Raw genomic sequence first — 23,866 nt, 5'->3', positions numbered from 1 at the left:
AAATTCTTCTCATGTCTCTCCTTACCAGGTAACACAGTTGAGATTTACCTCTTGGAACAGTAAAGGACAGATTAGTCTGAAATATCTTTTAAGAGAATTAACATTTCATGAATATGTCCTTAGTAGTTAATTAAAAAATCCAAACAGTGCTTAATAGGAAAGGCAGTACAGACTGAAAAAGAAATTCTTCAAGAATATTACTGAACTTAGGCTGCTGTTCATTTCCAGTGTGCTCCTAATGCCATTGTAAATTGGTACCAACCCTCACCTGCAATTCAATAGAAGCATGTGTAGAATTAACATTTCTCATTGCCTTCAAGAGAATAGAAACTCTCCACTAACCAAACAACACTGCACTAAGGGGAGATTTAGGTAATGGCAACATGGAAAAGAAACCACCAGATTTAAAAACAAGAACAAAAAGTCTTTTCTCCAAAGCAGAAAAGAAAGCTCTTCCTCCTAAATTGTTCAATTCCTAAGATTTCTATCTCAACTGCTGACTATTTTTTAAAACAATAGTAAGAAAAAGCAAGTCTTTCAAGTTACCAGTCTACACTAGACCTTGTCATCTAGTCACACACTAATTTAAGCACACATTCATTGAAACAGCTGAACAGTTAAATGCTTCTCAGGGATCATACCACTTAAACCCCTGATGAATCAGTTGGAAAAACTACATATATAAAGCAGAGACATGGAGGCAAACAATAAATACTCCAGGAACACACTGCTATTAGGACCACAGAATATTTCACTAAGGTGTGAAAAGCAATTTCAAAATTCCCAATCAAGTTTTCTACCTTACAAAAGCACTGCTTTTGTGAACTCTGCTTTACACCAGGGTATTACCACCACCATGCTGATAAGAATTAGACATAATATCAAGCTCTATTTTTTTGGTTTTATGTATTTTTTCCAGAAAAATCTTTACAACCCTTCCCTTCTCATCATTACTTTCTGGGTTTCTCCAGTACCAGGTACTGTGATAAAGTACAACATTCTCCTATTCACAGCGCCAGAACTGCAAGGCTGAGGTAAGAATTCTAGCAGAACCTTCACTAACAATGGAAATAATCAAGTAAGTCTGTGATAAACATGGCTACAGCACACAATCTCTTCCAAGCCAGAACTCAATGTCTCTCTCATGAGAAACTGGAGGGGAAAGGTGTAAGTTGACAAGACTGAAGCATACATGCTATACATCCAGTCTTTTGGTTGCAAAAGAGAGTATCTTCTCTGTGCCTGGTCTGTTGAAAGCAGACAGGGGCAGACTGCCACCGAAGGAAAAGAAATTCCAACAAAAAGAGCTCAGAAAAAAGGATCCCAATTTCCTACAAATGACAGCACCTTACCACCTCTCCAAATATCTGATCTACAGTACAGACACTGTAAGCAAGAAAACACAACCTTTGCACTCTCTGTGACATCTTTAGCATAAGACTTATAAACTAAATAAGGACCTTAAACCCTTAACCCCAATTTATTTCCTGATATAGGACACTAAGCACTAGAGCCTATTTATGACTGATGCAGATCACACCTGACATGGCAACAAGCAGTGCAGCCAACAGTGCGTTATCACAGATCAACTATTATTTCTCCTCTGCTGGGACTTGTGGATGGTACACTCAGCTCATCTGTAAGCAGGGAATAGCACTGTAGTCTACAAGTCTACCATCTCTTCTCCCATCCCTAAATGTTTTATCAAGGATCAAAACAGCCTGCCTTGGTCACTTAGGCTCACAGGAAGCCATGTAACACAAAGTGGAAACGACATGACATAAAACTGGGAACTGAAAATGAAGTGTGAATAGGGGAAACATTTTTCCAATATATTAACTGCCTTTATTATACTGCAGTGAGATCACTTGGCTGTAAAAGCATGAGATTTACAACTATCTCATCTTATACGCAGGAGTACTGTATTTTATTTGGTGATCCCAGGACAGAGCCAGGGGGAGAATTAAAATTTCTCTCAGGCCCACCCTTTGAAGGAAGAGGGAAAAAAACCAACAAACTAAATAAACATCAGTTATTTACATGTTTCTAAAATCACGAGAACATGAACTTGTAACTTTTGACCTGAACTCCAACAAAGGCCATCTGCAATATTTCATTTAGATCCAAGCAAAAACCTTTTCTTATGTACCCATAAAGTATCATGCTATTTTATTTCTCTATACATTTCATATTTCCCATGATGTACAAGGGCAGTTTGATTTTGCAGCATAGTGAATTGAAGAATGAACCCAAACAAGCCACTATCTCACTGGCACCGGAAAGAGAAGGAAACAGCAACATGGGAAAAAAACAAACAAACCAAACACCAAAAAAACTTGTTCACAAACAAATCGGGGGCGCAGGGGAGAAGAAAGAAAAGGAAAAAGCAGCAACCAGAACACAAGCAGCTGGTGCTCAGGGACTGGGAAGGACTTTGTCTCCACAATAACAGGATCAGTTGCATAATCACTGCTGCCTGAGAAGTTATATACAATGTCTGCCCTTCTCGTCATTAAGAAAATAAATAAGCAACAAAAGTCTTTTTAGGGTACAGAAGCTAATAAATGAAATACCACATGTGAAGTCCTACTAAAGTGAAGGAGCTCTGTAGTTTCAAACATTACTTTTTAGCTGGAACATTAAACATCAAATTCTATGCTGACCCTTGCGAAAAACATCTATTTCCCCTAAAAGCAACATGTCCTAAAGCCAGTGCCAAGCCACAAGAATTTACCACCTGGCTTTTCCAGCCCTGCTCTCAGAAGACATGTCTGCATGGGAGGAAGCTGTCCCTAAGGCCAACTTGCATGACATGTGACCTCTCTTGCTGCTGTAGAACTTCATGAATTCTGTGGCTATCGTGGCATTTGAGCCAAAGTCATAAACTACAAAAATATCCCAAGCACTAACATGATTCTAATTGCCTAACTGGATATTCTGCAGATGCTTACAGGAGAACCAGTGTAACATTTATAGAGAAATTAAGACTAATCAACTTATGAGGAATGACATCACTGAAGAATGAGCAGGATAGAGGTTTTCTGAGTGGTCATGTATTGTGCAGACCTGACACTGAGGCATCACATGAAGAGTGAAAGTGAAGATTGATTCAAGACTGAAAGACCACAAAGATCCTGCATGCTAATTAAGAGGCAGTTGAATTTGAGTTTGCCAGCACCGAATCCATAAAGATAATTCTATTCTAACTATAGCTCTCTCATTAAGGACTTGGGCCAAAAGAACAAAAGCTCTATCTCCTCATCTAAAATTTGCATTTCTCTGTGATTACCTCTCTTCTGGTCCAAGTCTTGTCCATTTGGTTTTTCTTATCTCTGGGTCAGAAGTTTTGTATCTTTTCACCACGATTTGGGCTCACAGCCCAAAGCTACTGCATTGCAGAATCAGCAAAGACATGATGCAGCAATATTCCTGAACTTCTCTGGATGTGGAAATACATGTCATTGCTGTCAATCTCTGAAAGCCATCCAGATAAAATTCAGAGGCCCATGGCATTTCAGAAAAAAATTTAAGAACTCACAATGATGACACTAAAATGGCCATCTTGGCACTTTACATCCTGTTGTTATTTACCAGCTAGCATCTAGAACACTGTAAAATTCACTGACTGTGCAAAGAGAGAACAAACATTCACTCTGCTACTCACCCCTAGAACTCCAAGCATTACCTCCTGTGCTCAGCACACACCACTTCCAGAAACAACTGTAGGAATAAGCAGAGAAGTGGAAATACCAGGATGTGTATTGCAGTGGAAGCACAGACCAATGTCAGAAGGAAGGGAGACACCACATATAACCTGTGTTCTTCTTGCCTCCACTCCAGCCTGTCAGCTCCTGGATAAGCAGGCAGAAAGAGGATCGCACCATCCCTAGTGAAGGGAAAGGAAGCTGCTATCCTGAGAGCCTGCACAAAGGAATATGCTGCCAGGTGCTGATTCTGTACATACAAGACATTGAGGGACCAGCAATTAGAGAAAGGCCCACTCCTCTCTGCTTAACTCACAAGTGCTGAACTTGCCTCAGGAAAATGCAGCAGCTGCTGCTCTTTGCCTCACCAGCCTCTCCACACTCAGCAGATTGTCTTGACCAGCTACAACTCCAGAAGCAGTGCCCAGGTCACAGCAGCATTGCATTAGCAACCACCTTAACAGGAGAGCAGTACATTCCAACTCCACTTTTCTTACACTTTTTTCTTCATATCAGGGATTGCTGCAGATGGCAATAATCCAATCCTTAAAGCCCCTTATTGTGAATATGCTACAAAGCAGCATAGCTTTATCCATAATGTCTCAGTTCTGAATTAAGTAAGCCACTTACCTCTCCTAATGCTTCTGCAACAACTCAGGATTTTGATTAATGACCTGCTCTGCAACAAGCACCCCTTACACCAACTTCATCAGCAGTCCCCTCACTCCACTCCTGGCTCTGGAAAATGCTTTGCACACTTCTCATGTTCAGGACTCAGGGGAGCCATTCTACCTGCTCAAAGAGTAAAGCAACACCAGGCAACTCTCAAGACACTACTGTACACTAATCCATGGGCAACCGAAGTAGCTATTGTGGATAAAGAGTGTGATGCCCTTCCTTGTGGAAAAGAAAGGAAAATCTGAAAATCCCACCTACTCTCCCATTCCTTTTGGAGTTGGTGCTAAGGAAGGAGCAGAAGGAGAAAAAAACACAAACACGAAGTGCTCCAGGACTCCAACAAGAAAACTCTGGCACCGTAAAAAACTTACTTATAAGACACATGCTAAAAATGCTAAAAACTAAGTAAATAGTAAATCTCACAGCTAAGCTTCCAAACCTCCTCACTCTGCTATTCACTTTCATTAGAAATGGTTTACATAAAAATGTGTCTTATTAGTAAACTCACAATCAAACAGACAATTGACAAAGTGTCAAAAGACACTTCTAAGGTGGCTCGGGTTGCTCTAAAGTTGATAATTTCTGATTGAACAGTTCTCTGAAAGTATGATCTTCAAACCAACACCTAAGGTAATGGGAATTAAGTACCTGCAAAAGACAATTATTTCCTCCGAGGCTGTAAGGGCATTGCATACTCTATCTTGATTTTGGACAGCTGGGCTCATACACTTGCAAGAGGTGAATTCTGCCCTCTGTGCAGCTCAGCTGATGAGCAGTTTCTCTTAACTTAATCACCCACTATCTGCTCTCAGATATTTCAAGTCTATAATGATCTCTTTTCCAATGAAGAATGGACACGCCAGTAACTCAGACTCACTGCAAAACTCCTTCTAAGACTCCAGGCTTTTTACATCCAGGTAATTTGTCTTCAGGCTTCACAAATATAATTGAGGTTCATTCTGGGTCCTGAAAAATCTTCCCCATTACATTAAATCTATCTCTTCCTTCAAAGGAGGAAGAGAGAAAAGAGCAAACTAGAAAGAAAGAGGAAAAAGAAAAAAACCCAAAGGCAATTATCAGTGACTTGGAAAAAAAATGACAAAATTGAGCAAGCAAGTTCTGGATGTAGGAGGAAAAAAGGAGACACATCCAGAAGACATGAAGGAGATGCAAAATGGAAGATGGACTACAATTCCATGGACACGTGAGTCCTGAAAACCTATTTACTTAAACCACGAGAAGCTCAAACGCAGATGTTCAAATCTGATTATTCCCACTTTATAACCCTAAAGCTTAGTTCAGAAGAGGGCAAAAAATGAAGGCAACAATAGCATAAAATAATGAAAATAATTGTCATTTGTTTTTCTCTTTAAATCATTAAAAGGCTTTTTCCTGCTTTGTCAGTAGCATAATCTAAGAAATCCCAAAGCTTACTGTGTTTTGGCCTTAAAAAAAAAAAAAAAAAAAAAAAAAAAAAAAAAAAAAAAAAAAAAAAAAAAAAAAAAGTGAAGAACATACCAGTTCTTAAACCAGTCAAGTCTTGACAACTCTCCTGCTCAGCAAAAGAGAAAACCACAAAACTTTCAACCTTACATCATCCCAGTCAACAGGAAATTAACACAAAGAAACAAAATCAGGATTTAGGATTTACATATCTTGCACAAAACTGAAGTTAACACACTGACCACAAATCCTATGGACAAAAGGGAGCCATTCCAGATTCTATTAATCAGAAATAATTATGCTGATCCTAAATTACCTGTGCATGTATATGCTGAAACAAAAATAACAGCAAATGATTTATCTAAAAAAAGCAATGATATTTAGAACATCAATGATATCCTGGATTTAGATGAACTGAAATTATAGAAGCAATTAAGAGGGGAAAAAAATCTATTTAGTCTTCAGTGTATTCTCCCTTTGATTTTTAATGATAATTAGTAAGATCTCCATATTAAAAAAATAAATAAATAAAAAGGGAGGAGGAGCAAGTTCTGAGATGGGTCCAAGTGCATCAGGCCCATGCTGCTATCTGTGGTTTCTCTCCTGCTCTGATGCATTTCCAGGAGTGCACTGGAGGAATTCTCTGTAGCAATTTTTTTCTAAGCAGTATTTTGGCATGAATCCAAAGCATTTGTTTTAAAACAGAAGCCCAGCAGCCTGTATCAGCAACAGACCAGCAGAAAGACCATAAAGCATAATTTTCTTTCAAGGGCAGATCAGGATCAGCATACAATTGAGATTATGCTGCACAAAAAAAAACCTCAAAAAAAAATCTCTCAAACCAGCAGAACAGACAAATGAATGCTCTGAGAAGCCACCACAGACACACACACAACTCTCCTTTGCTTGCTGTCATAAGCAGCATTTTTTGCAAGAGCAAAATATTAAAAAACAAACAAACAAACCCACCGAGCCAGCAAAGGGAATTAATACATTTGTTTCATTTAAAGCACTCCCAGGAGCAACAGTAGCACTCACATACCAGACTTAGAAGAACAAACACTGCAAGAGAAACACTAACTGTGAAACAGAGATGGGTCACTAAGCTGGGTTCCCTTACTTGTGGCAAACTAACACATTCCTTCTGTCTGCCTGTCCAGACTTGTCAGCATTCCACTTGGAAGTGTCTGAAAAACCTATAGCCATGTCGATAATGTACAGTACATTCAGAGAGCACCTCCCCCTCTGTCAGCCCAAAAGGAGAACTCTGCCATACAGCACGAAGTGCCCAACAGGGCACAAGGGTAACAAGGTGTCACTAAGCAGCCACATGAAGGAGGAAGGCAACAAAGAGTACAAATAAACACTCGGGGTGACTGAAGAGTAAACAGTGTCACAGGTACTGGTACAGAAATATTCCCTTCTAATTCTACCAAACTTTCTCATCCAATTAAAAAGCAGGGACAAATCTCAGTCTGTGTCCAAGTGACACTGACCAGTGCTATTTCCTAAACTGAAAGATGATGAGGAAAAGAGTATTGCACGATGACTGCAATACAATTTTCTCAAGCTTGCAGATCTATAAAGATAGCTCAGAAGAGAAACTGTCTTCCAAGACCTACTGTGGCATAAATGGCACTGCTTTGTGTCCACTTCCATCTCTCTGCCCTGTTGACAATACAACCAACACACTGGAAGCCAAAAAGAAACAAAATGGTTTAGTATGGGGAGGACCTCATATTCTGAAATCATCTGACATGCTTAAACCATTGAGGGGAAATTAAAACAACAAAACACACACTGATTACAACGAAACAAAAAAAACAAGACACCAAAACAACACCAAAACCCCACAAATCAAACAAAGAGACACAAAACGCCAACTCCCTCCAAGCCCTCACCTACAGGGTTGAATAATGAAATTTCCACCATTTTGAGACTGAACTGTGACTACAATAATGTTATTTAGACAACCTATATCAGTTCAGATTTGCCAGACATCTTTCTCAAAGACATTTATATTTGCTATCTCACCTGCATTATTAAATTGACCACTTTGAGATAAGTATGGTATCTTCACAGGAATATACTTATTCACTACCAGAGCTGGCACATGCTGCTCAGCGTCATTAAACTGATGCCTTCAGCTCAGCAACCTCCCTTTAATCACATTAAAGGTACACCAGCTAACACAAGAAATAGAAGCCAGTAATTCATGCACCTGGATGAGCACACTGGGGGAGTAGATGGTAATTACAAACCAATTATTTGGATACAATTATTTGCAACTCTTTGCAGACAGGGCACCTTCCAATGATACCCATTTTAGTACCTCCAAATGCATGGCTACCTGCTAGAAACCAGAGTCGGAAGAAGGGATTTGAACACACAGAATACAAATCCCAAAAGAACCAGCAAGCCCATGGCAACATGAGTTACGTGACCCTTGGATGCAGCAGGAGGCATCCCTGAATTGGGGAAGGAGGGGAGGGTTTCAAAGCAGGCAAGAAATATTACTGCATAAACCAGCACGCCAACAGACTACTCTGAGACATCTAAAGGTCAGCCTTCTTATAGCTCAAGAGAGCAACCAGAATACAAATGACTACCAAACACTTAAATATATTTTATTACTGAAAGCTAAATTTATTATTGAAGGTCAAGATAAAGTTAAAAAGAGCCTGGGTCATCATCTCTGCATGCAGATCGTATTTACGCAGCTCAGGGCTCTTGGACCAAGCAGATAATGGCATTACAACACATACTGGAAGGTGAGCAAACTCAGTATGAAAATGAAACCTCTTAGGAGTCGTAACTGGCCAGGAGAGCAGATTATTAGCCATGTAAGATTTGCCTTTAACACACAGCCATTAATTACACAGAACATCTTTTTATAAGAGACACTTCCATTCAAATAAAAGATGTTGCAACCAATGCAGCACTGTTTATGTGGATAATCACTTCTTACTGCAAAAAGCATTACAGCCACCCAAAGTTGATCATCACCACTGAAGCAACAGACTGTTCAAAAGGCAGTTGTTTTTAACTAAGAAAGGACACTGCATAGAGTAAAAAGAAGTACTGTAATTATAGTGCTCTGGTACCCACATTTTTCAGGTATTGCTCTGGAACGTTCTCTGTCCTTATCTCTTCCTCTGCTCCTCCTTTACCTTGCCCTTCTATTGAAATAAAAATTAATTTAGACTGGGCTAGCTATTCTTCAAGATTAATCAAAATGACATTTCAAAGCAAACAGAAAATGAGACTAACCTATTAAGAGGTATAAATTTTGAGGCAGTAGTATGAGCCTACATACTTAGTACAAGCCTTCATAGGCTCCTCCCAGACCTGTTCAACATTCTCTGTGAGGTCTTAGAGAAATCCCTTCTCAGGAGTACTCATTACAAATGGTATAAGCCAACATCAAAATACTTAAGCATAGCAATGAGGAAAAAAAGGGAGGGCAAGAACATCACTTCCCTTCTGCAAGAGAGGAGTAAGGAACAGTATTAATGCAACATCTGTAAGGACATACACTCCACACAGCTCAGCCTAAGCATTATTCTAACAGTACCTGAGGAGAGACTGGAGGGCAACACAAAACTTATTTTTAACCCAAACACTAAGAGTCACAGTAAAATGGTTAAAACAAAATTCTCATGCCTTGTTTGCCAGACTAGGTTTTTTCTTCTCCTACTTATATGTTGTTAATGAAGAAACTAGGGACAGAGGGAAAGGGATCTCTTTTGCTGGTTTTACTTTTTATTGGTTGATTTTTGTTTGTTAACTGGCAAATTGGACATCACCATATAAGCAGTAATTTAAAAGAAGGTGAAAAGAATTCTACAAAACTGAAGTTACATGCAGACAAATACCTCTTGTCCAGACTAAAAAAAAATAACAGCAATACTTGAATTAAAGAGAAAATAACATCAAAAAAAAGTCTTCATCATGCCTCCATTTTCCATTTCCTCTATACGTTTCCATGTAGACAGAGCAATCTTCCTGAAACATTTATACAGAAAACTACTAAAGGAGAGTCTTCATAAGATAGTACGAAAATGCAACACTGTGCACCTATTTTCTTTCTTTAAATATCAAGACCATTCATGAACCCCAAACAGTGCAATTTTTTTAAAAATATGGGTTGTTCAGAGGCCTTTCATGCAACATTACTTAATGCTCTAACAAGAGAGTGTGACTTCTGACCACTGTTGTTTGCATGTTCCAAGTTAATAGTAAACTTTCAGTCAAGTCAAGGTGCTCCTGAGTGAGCTCCTGTCCTTCTCCACCTGATTAAGTGCAGGGTCATTTCTTTGAACATCCACCCTAAGCCAAGAAAAAGGGTTAAAGGGCACTTGCTTGTAATTTGTTTAAATTCACAAAAGAAGCTTGCTTTCTCCTGGGTAGAGGTAAGAGACCTCTGCAAGCTGTGCTAATTTTCCAACAAGGTTTCTCTCAGCCTCTGCTGGGACCTCACAGCTGCTGCCACATCACTGCTGCCCACCACTCCAAGAGCAAACAGGAGTCTGAGCAACAGACCAGTTATAAGCCCAATAGTGGACAAAAAAACACAGTTACATTAAAATATCCAGTACTTTCATAGACTACTACATTAAAAATTAACTTAGTATATTCAGCATCACATGAAAAAAAAAACCAACAACAACAAAAAAATCACTCTCTGCCTATCCGCCACTGGGCTTCACAGTGGACATGAAAGATTCCCATGTTTTCATTTGCTATTTAAAGCATACCAACAGCTTGTCCCACACCCTCACCTCTTTCTGTAAAAAGTCAGGCCTCTAAACACCATGCTCTCAACCTCTGCAAATGTCCTGCTTCAAGCACAATTACAGATGTCCTTCCAACCAAAATTTGTCTGGTGTGTTCAAACTTTCCCAGGTGAACTTAAAATTTAAGATGAGTCCTTCTTCACACCACATAATAAAGATGAGTATTCAGAGACAGCAGCAGTCAGTCTATTGAACCCAAGTCAAGAAAATGTATTTCCATTTACTACGACCCTGCAGTGCTTGAGCTGCTCCACTTTCCTACTCGTTGTGATGAGGACTAATACAAAGGCAGACAACAAGCAGGTCCAGGGATTTATTTCCCCCTCAGCACCACAACCCTCAGCTTAATGCAACAAGACAATTCTAAGCTGCATTCCATACAATATGAACAGCTACTAACGATGACACCATTTTCTCTTCCCAAACTATTTAAATAAGCTTATTCTCATACTTTGTGCTATTATGCTTTCATTTGAAATGTTCATCCTTACTCAAGTGGCAAGTTCAACTTCATCCTGCAAAGGATGATGGAAAAGAGGATAGACAGGAAAGAAGAGGAGAGTTTTCATCTTTCAAATTTATTCTGTCTGTGCCAGAGGAACCTAAACCCTCACCTTGGTATCTTCTCTACTCAAGCTGAGCTACTTCAGAAAAACATCAACTATATTGATCTCCTTCTATAAAGAAAGATTACAATGGAAAGACACACAGCTAGACTAAAAAGATTTTTCCAAGTACATTATTTGCAGCACACATATCTCCTCTGCTTCCTTTTATTAAAAAGGAGGAAAAAGCCTCAACCAAACCCAAACAAACAAAAACCTAAACATTCATATCATCATCTGTATTTGAAGTGTATAATATATACACAGGTGTTTTACTGAAAGTAAATCATGTTATAACTTTAGGAGTTTCACTGATCAGTAGGCTATCCCAAATCACACCAGGAAACTCTATGTGCTGCTTTTTGGGTGGAGTAGAGTTAATTTCATTCACAGTAGCTGGTATGGGGGTGTGCTCTGGATTTGTGCTGAACACAGGGTTGATAACACAGAGATGTTTTTGTTGCTGCTGAGCAGGGCTCACACAGAGCCAAGACCTTTTCTGCTCTTTGTACCAGCCATGCCAAGGAAGCTGAGGGTGCGTGGGATGGTGGGAGGAGACACAGCCTGGACAGGTGACCCCAAGTGACCAAAGACACATGACATCATGCTCAGTATATAAAGTGAGGGGAAGAAGAAGGAAAGGGGCCACTTTTGGAGTGATGGTGTTTGTCTCCTCAAGAAACCACTGCCCATGATGGGGCCCTGCTCTCCTGGAGATGGCTGGACTGCTTCCCATGGCAAAGCAAGGAATTCATTCCTTGTTTTGCTTTGTGCGTGTGTGTGGCTTTTGCTTTCCCTGTTAAATTGTCTTTATCTCAGGCCACAGGTTTCCCAGATTTTACCCTTCTGATTTCCTCCCCATTCCTGGTGCAGTGAGAGTGAGCCACTGGCTACATAGGGCTTGGTTGCTGGCTGGGGAAAAACCCTGACACTGTACAAGTAATTAAAAAAAAAAAAAAAATCCTGCTACTTATACAGCACATCCAGAGTCCTGTCTGTACAAAAACATCACCAGTCAAACTACATGGGCTTTCAAACAGACAGCAGGGAAACCATGGTCTCCCCTATCCTGATCCAACACTGCTGAGAATATGCCTGTGTTGCTGGAAAGAAATGAAAGCAAAATATTTCTGTCTCCAGAAATTGCTATAGTCAAATAAGACATGTTGCTACGGTGCCTTTACAAACTGTAATAATGAAAAGCTTGAAAAGATACTCCCTGGTTACTTCATGACCCACTGAAAACCTAAATTAAGTATTCGTCACTAGTTTAGGCTCACTGCTCAGAACTGTTAAAAAGAAACTTCTGCAAACCTAATTAACAAGCAAATTAGCATTCTCTTAGATCATATCCATAGAGACTTTGTTTTTACATTTGTTCTGTGGTTCACTGCTCAACTGCTGACTCAAGTATTAGTATTTAACTTGTGATGCAATAACAAAACCGTTCCTATGCCTATTCCACATGACTGCTTATAAAATTATAACAAATGTTTACTTCTGCCTGTTCAGAGAGGCATCCTTTCTTCTGCAAGTGTAAAGAAACTCTCAAATAAAATAAATTTCTCTCCTCCTCAGTCACTTTATCAGACAGGAAACCAGTGATGACAAGAATATTACCAGCTCTGATCACTGAGCTTTCTCAATCTCATTGTACCTGTGGCACCCCAGCCCAGAGCATTTTGCCATGTGAAGATTCCAAAGATGATGTAACCCTCACAGTTGTGGGAAAAAAAATTAAAACTGCCTGTTTAAGGCTCAAAATCAAAAAAGAAATCAATTTGGCTTGTGCTTTCAATGCTTTAAAAGGCATAACTTGAGCCAATCTTACTACTGAGAGCCTACACCATGACATTTCAACTCTGAGAACATTGAAAGGCCCTACTTTTACATTAAGAAACGCACTCTTTACCTGTTTTGTCTGTCATTCTGCCATGTGATACATTCTGTACTCTGTGCACTCATGCAATACAAACCAAGGCCTCACTTGAAGACCCAAAGACCTCCTTAAAATCCCATTAGAAGTAAACAAGCCTTGGCAAGCACACAAATGCAGAACCAAATCCTAAGACCATCAGTGGCACTCTGAATGCTCTCAAGGTGGTGAATTCCTGTCTCTTGGTTCACATTACTCCTTTGGCTGTCTTCAGGCAACTGCTCAATTCAGTCTTTTGTTGTTTCAGGGTTTTTTTGTTGAGGCTTTTTGGGGGTGTTTTTTTCCTTGTTTTTCTGGGTTTTTCCCCCAAACTTAAGTATCACTTCTGAGCTCACTTCCATGCATCGCTCACCCGCTGTGCTCTGCACACTTTGGCTGCAGGAATCATGTGAACCAGAACTGCCATTGGTGCCTCCATATCATAGAAACAAGCCTCTCCTAGAACAGCTCTCCTACCACAGGCCAATACTCCCCACTGGTCTAACAAACCTCAGACAAAAGCTCAGGCTCATTATGCCAAGGGCACTTACATCTGATTAACCTTCTCAGGGATCTTTACCTAAGGCACTCTGAGCAGTCCTTCTCCCTTTCAGGATTGCCCATCATCCAAGCACTTGAAGAGTCTTTAGAAAGTTTTATTACCAATCCAAGTTGATATTTTGGCATATTTTATCCTTTTGTATCATTTAAATAACATAACTTCTGGATACCCTAAGCATTGGCCTAGCCCTGCAATTTCTCCTTCTAGTCCGCTTATCGCAAATTAAACAACAACAAAAAAGGATATGCTTACAGTGCCAAATAACCAAACACAAACTTTAGGAAGTTCCTGCTGTACAAACCCCCTCTTCCTGTTACAGCCCATCTGTGAGCTCAGATTTTGGTTCTCAGCAAGAACCAGGGATAAGAAGCAACACTATTTATCACCACGGCATTCAAACACATTCCACTTTCTGAAGGAACACCCCATCACCTATTGCTTCACACAAATCAAACCATTCTGCTTTGGACAACATGGAGATTTTTACCATGTCTTCATATGAAAATAATAAACCATCCGGTAATGTAAGAACATAAAACGTGGTTCACTTGCACCCACATTCCACCTGGCAGAATGATACTGAGAAAAGTAGCACTAGATAGAGCTACTCTCTCATACCCAATACATGGTGATAACTCTGACAAAAGCTGCAGTGAAACAGAAAGCCAGATGTACATTTTTCTCAAGAGCTACCGATCCACACTCTCACTGAAGTCATCACGTTCCAAAATTGAAAGACCCCAAAAAAACCCCAAACACCTAAGAACGTGTAGGAGTATCTTCTCCTTCTAGCTATGTGTCTATCTTAGCACTACCAAATTGTCAGCTCTGAAGGTTTGGGATTTTTTTTCCCATTTGCTTATCTGATATAGCTGGTTTAAGATAAGGCTCCATCTTGCTAACTCCCCCTTAACTCTGAAATCCTTCACCACAAATCGTCAAATGCACATTCAAAATCAAAACTGTCACAGCCATTAGTAAGAAAATGGATGATTCAATAGAGGGACCAGCTTTATAGTTAAAAGGGTCTGACTTCTCTAAGGTAGATGTCTTAGAATTGGAAGAAGAAGCTTAAGTTACCCATGTAACTGAGGAATACCCACTAGCCTGAAAAAGCAGGAATTCTTACATGCTTCCAGTACAACAAAAATTTTCTGTAGAGCAAGAGAAAGAGATGAAATAACCCACCTGGAAAATCCACTTCTTCCATGTGTTTTTGAATTTATTATTGTCTGTACATTAGGTTAGCCAACCTGATCAAAGCTTTTTCCATGTCTTATTGTACTAAAACCACATGGAAATAACGATATTTGTGAAGATGTAAGAACTAAACATTCTATTAATGCATATCTGATTGTTATAATTCTGATGCATCCATCTCATCTTTTGCTGACATTTCTTAAAATTTGCCCAGAAACGAGAAGTTACCTGCCTTCATACCATACAACATCCCTTACTGTTTATGGCTCCCACACAATTCCCTCCTTTCTAGCACAACACTGTTCTACTGCACTTGAAATTTCAGAAGGTATTTTTTTACATGTGCAAGTTCTGCAAATCTGTTCTGTGAGAAGCGTTATAAGTCACATGCTTAAGACAGGCAGAAGAAATCCATCACAGGGTAGTGATGAAACACTAAAATGAGCAAAGCAGTCAAGCCTCTCTATCCTCAAATGAGAAAGATCCCAAAAGATGAGACGTAGCTTTCACTGGAATAAAGTAACTCCAAAGAAACATCTAACCTTTTTCCCCCCCGCCAAATCTCAATACAATTTGACTTCCACTATCATAGCTTTGCTCAACAGGTAGGGAGAGAAAAAAGAAAATAATTACACCATTAAAAAAGAAGCCACAAATATTCCCTGCTGTCATTCCAAATTTCAAAACCATCAGCACAATTGTCAAAAATCATGTCAATTGCATATTTCCACACAGAACAAAAACCAGAAAATTTTGCCCCAGAGCTGTTCAAGGGAAAAAACAAAAGATGTAGGTCATCTTCACTCAAAAAAGACTTAAAGGAAAGAAAAAAAAAAAGCCCTCCTGCATACTTAGAGCAAAGCAAATAGAAAAGGAACAAGACCTATTCTTCTTTCTTTGGACTGGACAAAGCTGCCCTCTGCACTTGTTTAGAAAGCCTCAATACCAGCCAAGAGCTCCTAGCACGTGTAAGGAAGTTCCCCCAACAGAGACATCAGCACCTGAGACCAAACCACGGCCTCCTCAGAAAGATGTTGCCATCCAGCCCTCAGAGCAGTCACCAAGTCCCTGTGTCCCTGTGTGTACCAGGGAGGTGCTGTACACACCTACCTGTAAAATCTGAACAAGAGATGTGACCAAAAAGCCAAAGCCTGCACTACTGCCTCATCAAACATAGGTCGCTTGCCAAACAGATGCTCCCGAGGCTGGATCACCACTAACACATACTCAGTCCCGCAAAGCTTGCAGTGCTCTCACCTGAGCCAAGAAGCTGCTCTCACCTTCCCACCAATGACTTCAGTTAAAATGTTACATCCTGCCTGCAGGACTTTGTACCCAGCAAAAGGATATGGCAACACTTTCCACCCTGTCTGTGGGACAGCGGCTTAAAACAGATGTGCACAAGGACCTTATAATTATGTCCTGTTTTCCCCTCCCCAGCCTGGACAAGGTATGAACGGCCCAGCAGCAGGAAGCAAAGTCTCCAATAAAAGATAAACAGTTTCACTCTTGTATAGCTCCAGTTACTACCAAACTCTAAACAAAATTACAAAGTTAAAGAGAGCTGTGACAATCTCACATCAATGCACCTCAGCCCTTTAACACGTGAAAGCGTAAAGACTTGGTCACTTAGGACAGGTAAGTAACAAAAAAGTACTTTTTAAAGCAATCAGCATTCCAAATACAACAAAGAAATTAACACTGTTAAGTATTTGTCATAACTCGGACATGTTAAATACTGTACTATTGCAATCAGCAACACCACCAGCACGAAAAAAAGAATCAAGAAGGAAACCAGTCAAGTTAAAAACTTCTGTATTAAAGCCATGAGGAAATAATTTGTTTTCCACACACACAAATACCCTGAAATTGTACTGTGGATCAACAGATTTCCCATTAGAAAATGCAAGTTACATTCTAGTAACATCATAAGAATAGACTTCCATGGTACTAACCATCAGAAAAGCAAGCAAGCAAGCAAAGGGGGGTAAATTGTGAGTTAGATGTATGGTTTCTCACAGCATATTTTATCTGCACTCTTCAAAATCAGTTTATTTTGGACAAATGACACAAGACTTCCTCATGGCAGGAAGTCCTGCAAGTCAAAGGCCACTGCTGAAACAGTATTTCCACTATTTTGCAATAGGGACTTAAAATCACTTACAAATGTGAACGGATTTGTCCTTTGGCAATTTAACCACCCGAGAGGGAACCACTGTCTTCTCTTTACATTTTCCAATTTAGTGCATCTTCGGAAGCCCAAGGGAATGCCCAGAACCCAGCCACGGAACAGTTAATATCAACATTTGGGAAGTCAAACACCATGTTCCAACACCAAAGTTTCCAAACAATCTCATGACAGTCCTGAGCATTTCAGAGGGCAAGCAGAACATCTGCCCACTCTCGCTCCCATTCCCTTCACATAAAGCCCCACTGAAGTTCCCTGAACGCTAAAAATCCCACAGAACACTTGCGGAAAACTATGAATTAGTTAATGCAAGGTTGGTGGATGTATAACGCGCTGCTGAACTCCTCCAACAAACAGCAGCACACATCAGTACATCCTGAAGACCTGCTCACCTTGCACACTTGTGGCACTTTAGCTCCACTAAACCAGAGCTAAGTCCCAAGGTCTGCGTAGCCACAAGGATGGCTGTCACAGATGGCCTCCTCAGACCACTCCCCTACCAAGAGGCAACACAATAATGTAGCTTTGTTATGTCAAGGTTGAAATTATCAAGAACTGTAATTGTTTTTTTACTCAGCATCCTTCTGTTACCATTTTGAATAGAAAGATAAGCGTTCTTTTCCCACAGTACTGCGTGGCAGCAGTACTACCAAGTATTTGATCTTGGTGTACTGAACTGGAAATAAACAATTGACTGGACACACCAACTCTCTCTTAAACCTTGATACAGAGATGATGTAATACATTTTTAAGTGGGTGCTGAAGATATTAAGTCACAGCAGCACCATGCTTAATTTGCTTCAGCTAGATAATCAGCTGGCTAAGAGATGCAATATAACCACAAAACCCAAAACATACCACATTTTTATTCCAAGTCTAGCAGCCTAAAATTGCCCAACAAGCTAGAAAAGCAAATGTGTCCAGTTCCTAGCAAACACTTACCAAACTGACCAACACCATTCACCATCCTCCCATCTGATATTTTATGGATTCTTCTACCCAAAACACCTTTTTATCAACAGTGTTGAGTATTCCAGAGCTGGCTCCAATTGAGCTCAACAGACCCACAACACATAGTGAGGAGACACCCATTCACAGCCCAAATGTGCAGCCAAAGTTAGACTGCCAGCACTTTTTGACCTGGGCCATGGAACAAAGGCACAATGCCACATTAACATGGACACACTTCCAGGACACAATGCCTGCCTGCTTATAACCTAAAAGCAAAGAAAAGGAATTTCACTGGCTTACTGCCACTGACCAATTCCCACAGCAGGTAAGTTCATATCTTCAAATGCTGTCTGTCTATCAAGATTGCACAGAATGAGTGAGATATTGCAGAAATGCCAGTTCATGCAGACAGTAGAGTTTGTTTACATAGCCTACTTCAAGATACTGCTACCTTATCACCAAAATGTGCCAAGGAGGCAATCAAGCTGGCTCTCTGCAGAGCCTGACTGGAAAGGAGTCTGCGAGCTCAGGAACATCCCACAGCTGTACAGCATGCACAGGGACCAGGGCACAGAGGCAGGCACAGGCGCCAGGGAGCAACCCAGCTTTGGTAGACAAAAATAACTTCTGTTAGCTAAAACACGCAAAATCTGCTTTTCTTAACAGGAAGCCCATCACTTGTTTTTCATAGTAAAATTTCATTGTACGATACGTGGACACATACAGACCTTGTCACAAGCTAAGATTACCAAGAAACCAAAATTCAGTCATTAAAATAAGGCCAGGACTCAGAGGTCTACACTGAAATCTCACAAATTACTCTAGTTAGCAAAAAAAAAAAATCAGTTAAATCATTTATGAAACTATAAGTCAAAATAAATACATCTAGTCCTCTGCACTTCTTCCGTGTTTCGCTGTGTAGGCACAGCTAGAAATTACAGTTCTAATCTTTCAAGGTGAACATCACACAGGGTTTCAGCACCCAGCACTACTGAAACCTCTCCATTTGCGTGGACCACCTCCCAGAACCGCAGGGCGAAAACCACGCTCAAGACAAGGAGCGGATACTTCAGGAACCTCGCCAATGCCCCCAACACCGCTCTCCGAGCCCCCCGGGAGCCACGACCCCCCTGTCCCCGGGGACAAACCTGTCGGGCTCTGTAACTTCAACGTCCCTTCCCTGCCGCACCGCGGGGCCGGCAGCTCGAGGCTGCCGCCAAAATCAGCACCCGCACGAAAAATCAAAATAAACCGCGGTGGGTAAAAAGCCGAGCCGACCCCCCGCCCGTGAGCCGCCCAGCGCCCGAGGCGACCCCCCACAGCCCGCAGGCCTCCCCAGGGCCGGGGCTCCCGCGGGAACACCGCCCGCCCCAGCCACAACAAAGGCGGCCGGGGCGGCCCAGAGCCCGCGGGGCTCCTGCGCGACCCCCGGGCTCCCCCCGCGGCCCCCTCGGCACAGCCCTCGCGGTGACAATGATCGGCCCCCCGCACCTGCCCCTCCTCCAGCCCGGCCCGGCCGCTCGGCATCCCCGGGGAGCGGGGCCTGCGGCACGGCCGAGGGGGCGCCGGGTCTCCCCGGGCCCGCAACAAAGCGGCGGGGCCCGGGGGGCGGCGGGGCCCTCACCGGGGGGCGGCGGACACTCACCGGGGGGCGGCGGGGTCCCGGCGGTGCCGGCCCGGGGAGGGGGCGGCGGGCGGTCCGTCCCTCCTCGCTCTGTTCTCCTCTCCTCTCTCCGCGAGCAGCGCTCGGCTGGGCTCGGCTCGGGGGTCAGGCGGCGCGGCGGCCGCGGCCGGGCGGTGCGGGCCGGGCCGGGAGGGCGGCTCCCCCCGGGCGGGCTCCGGCGGGAGGCGCCGCCGCCGCCGCTGCTGCACCGTCCGGGCGCCGGGGTCGTCCCGGCCCCATCAAGGCCGGGCCGCGGCGAGGGGGCGGCGGAGGGAGCGGGGCCGCTCCCCGCGGCGGCTGGTGGCCATCTTAGTCCTCCTCCTCGGCGCCGAGTGCCCCCTCCCCGCCCGGCTGCCGGCGCTGCCTCCTCCCTCCCTCCGCTCCTCCTCCTCCTCCTCCCACCGCTCCCGGCTGGCTGCGGTCGCTCCCGCGGCCCGGAGAGGCCGCCCGAGGAGAGCCGCTTGGTGCTGGCAGGCCGCGGGCCCGCTTCTCAGTTCTGGGGCTTTATACAATTACCTTACCTTTCGGAGCGGTGGGTTTGGCTTCCCCCCGTTCCCTGGCGGAATTCCCGCTCCTCCAGCGCTGGCCCGTGGGGTCCTGTCCCCTGTGCCCGCCGCCGCAGGCCCCAGCAGCCACAGGCCAGGAGACGCCGTCCCGGGCAGGAGCCTGGATGGGCGATGAGGAAGGGAATGCAGGGCGATGCCGGAGCAAATAACCCAGCCTGGAGCTGGGCTTGAGGTGCTTTCCCTTTCGCTCTTTGTCAAGTGTACAGCTAGGGAAAGTCCACTGGATATCCCAAGTGCCGACCACAAAGAGGATTGTAAGCCTGTGCTGACCAGCCAGTCTCATCTGTGTGTTTAAACAGAAATAGTTACCCTTTTCGTACTTAATCCAGAAGTCGCGTTAATTTCCCAACAGCCGAAGGACTCCTTTTTGTCTGCAGGACAAGACATCAATTTAGCCCCGTGCTGGGCGCACAGTGCAGGGGGTCACTGACCCCGAGGCAAGCCTCTGGGACACTGCTGAGGAGCAGTGCAAAGGTGTGTCCACATCTGTGTGACCAGATACCCTTCTGCCTTTTCCCAATCACTTATAAACTTACCTCCTCTAAGAAATCAGCTGCTAGCAGCCATTCACCCTCTAGCAGTTTTGTTTAGGGTATTTTTGTTTGTTTGTTTACAAAATCCTTCTGAAGCCTTCATTGAAAAGACAAAATACCAGTTTGGAGAATCTGGCTGCAAGGGTAAAAGCTGCAAAAAACAATGCACAAACCATCCGAAACCTCTGTTTTATTGGCAAATTATCACAAGCGCCAGGAACCAGGACCATTGCCTCTTGTCTGTGCTACAGGGGTTTATTAAAGGAAGCTGTGTATTCTGTTGTGCTGGAGGACAAATGGAATAAACACCATTTATCCATTCTTCCTTCTCTGGCCGTTAGCATAAAACATGTAAATGCACTTAATGTTTATTTCTGGCTGATGTTCTGCTGTTCAGCTGGCAGCAGAAATTATCTGGTCCCATTCAGGTGCGGAAAATTCTGCTTAAAACTTAGATATGTCTTGAGTGAGGCTAGCTCTAATTCAGCTCCTAAGAAGCATTCGCTGAAGACAGAAGTACAACTCCATACAAAGAAAGTCTACTTCTCCCAACTGAAAAACAAAATAAGCAAGGACAAGTGTGTAACATCCTTGCCTACACAATATAGTGCTGCCTTTACTTGTTAAAGACATCTTCAGGCATTCAAAATTCACTGTGTGGACAGGAGCAACATCCAGCCCAGCTCAGGATAACAATCCAGGCTATAGTTTGGGTTGGAATGGAGTTGACTGTCCCTTTGCAATATTTTCTTCTGCGCAGGACAATCAGTGAAGAACAGGCACAGAGAGAGAAATCATGCGCAGTATATCAGCCACAGTCCTGTCACAGCAACTGTAATATGATTAGTAGCAGAAGCTCTTAAGACAGTTGGTATTCTTGTGTCTCTTGAGGAAAAACTTAAATTTATTCCATGTGTATCTTGTTTTGCCCCTCCTAATGAAATGCTTTCTTTTTAGACAAAGAGCATTGTAACAACTTCTTCCCAACCACTCTTTGCAGCCTCCTATTCCCATGTCACATGCTAACACCTGTAACTGTCACTGTCTGCTACGGAAAAAAAATATGTATTTGTCTATGGCTAAGGCCATATAGGGCACTCACCATGTTTTGTATGCATCATGTAGCAATATATACACAGAAGGAGAAGTGCGTGTGTTGAGTTGCATGCTATCACATACCAGACTGATGTAATTTACCCCTGAAGTGAAGGCTAAGCTCAGGAGTCAGTGGAAAATACGGTTTTGCTACAAAACTGCCAAGGTCTCTATCTCAGTCCATTTGAAGCTAACATGCACTGAATTTTTTGAGGTGCATCCTCCAGCCATGCCAGTCTAGAAGCAAAACCACAATGAACTCGTCTAGGCAGAATTTGGCCCCGTTTGATGTTTTCATTCTGAACTGCAGCATAGAGGAGCACTGATTCCATCAGCTTGTTCCGACAGTTATTTCACTTACTGTGCAAGATGCAGCCTGTGAATGTTACATAGCAGTTACACTTCACAAAACAAACAATGTTCTCCCTGTAATTTATGTGTAGGAGGAGACTTGCGTCTTTCTTAGGTAAAGGTTTAGCAGGACCTATTTGAGCCAGCTCTACTGAGTAAGAATCAAAGCTAACAGAGATGGTGCTGTTCCTAATTCATGATAAGTACTGGGAAATCAGCAAAATCCCCCAGGATGGCAGTGGGAGTTGCAGGGGCAGCTGTGTGCTATGCCTGATACACGTTTTGCAGCATGCCAAGTTAGACAGGTTTTTTTCTTCTTGTGCAGCTAATGCTCATTGCATTCCTATTTATAGTCCCATCTTTCAGTCACAGTTCCAAAATAAATAATGGCAAGCTGTAATGCTCCATACTGAGTGACACCAGACACTCTTTTTACCTTCTCAGCATCTCTCCTCTCACAAAGCTCATCATGGGTACCTGCTTGTCTTTCTCAGAGAAGGTGCAAAATAGTAATTACAGTGCTATAGTTAAAGAAAAAAAAAAAAGTATTTACAGTTAATCTTTCTTCCACTTTGCAGTGCAACTGTGCACGAGGGATTGCATCAATCATTAAAAAAATGTAGAGATATATTTAAATTTCTTTGCCTCATTTTTTAGAGGGTGAGGTGAAACTAACGCAATTGACTTCCAGTGGTGCAATGCCACTCTGCTTTCAGGTGAGATGCTCGTACACTTCCATTGCATTTATTTCCAACATCTTAGACATAAAGCTACATCTGTCCTCTTTGCATATACTAGCTTATGGCAAAGTACAGGCATATCCAGAAGTGGAAAGAAATTACTACAAGAAAGTGAAATTAATTTGAAGTAATTTTAGTCTTCTTTTTAATTAGAATTTTTTTTAACAGAAGAAAATAGCACTGCTTCCCAAATTTACACAGCCTAATGTTTTAATCATACAGGATTCTTAATATTTCCTCTGAGGATTACTCTTCCCTTCCTCCTTCTTGCTTGTTTACAGATAGTTTTTGGTATTAAATAAGAGGAAGGGTGGAGCTGTCAAGAGTCTAGTGCCCCTGTCCTGTGACACTTATGTTGAATTTGGCTGAAATTTGAAAAATTTAAAAAAAGTAAATTCCCTTGTCACATATGTTCTTCAGAAAAATAATGGCCTGCTTGTCAGAAGTTAATAAATTACGCAATCCCCAAATAGTCTACTGCTGAGCTCATAGCATTTGTAAAGCATTAACAAAGTCACCAGAAGAGAAGCAACAGCAACCTGATGGAGTAACAGTCAAAGAAAGCAGCAGCCAGGGCTGCTGCTACTCCTTCACCCTCTGGGGCCCAGCAATCCAGCCCCACTCTGGATATAGAGCCTTTCTTCTGCTGTCAATGTTAGTCACACAGTTCAAATAAATAAATATTTGCATCCCAGTGCTACAGAATCCAAGTTTGAAGGTGGATGACTTAAGAATAATTTGCTACAGCTGGACATATTATGTGGGTTTTTTTCTTCTAAGACAAAACTACTAACAAAGCAGCATTGAAAGCAAGAATGTGAGGATGAAGGGAAGAAGCAGAACAGAGGATGGTGAGATAACAGAATTCCCAGCCCA

At 42.3% G+C, this 23,866-nt stretch overlaps 1 protein-coding gene across 4 annotated transcripts in view; it reads right to left on the bottom strand.

The window, feature by feature from the left end:
* The window catches only part of WDFY3 (WD repeat and FYVE domain containing 3), a 154,898-nt gene extending 135,107 nt beyond the window's left edge, over positions 1-19,791 (bottom strand). For all 4 annotated transcript variants that reach the window (XM_083861005.1, XM_083861006.1, XM_083861007.1 and 1 more), the window contains exon 1: positions 19,688-19,791. The gene's annotated coding sequence lies outside the window, so the exon portion shown is untranslated. The remainder of the gene's footprint in view (positions 1-19,687) is intronic.
* Positions 19,792-23,866: the final 4,075 nt, after the last annotated feature.

Source organism: Zosterops lateralis (genome assembly GCF_965231275.1).
Source record: "Zosterops lateralis genome assembly, chromosome: 5".
Lineage (NCBI taxonomy): Eukaryota > Metazoa > Chordata > Aves > Passeriformes > Zosteropidae > Zosterops > Zosterops lateralis.
The sequence above is the reverse complement of the archived record's forward strand: the minus strand, read 5'-3'. Positions and strand labels throughout refer to the sequence as shown.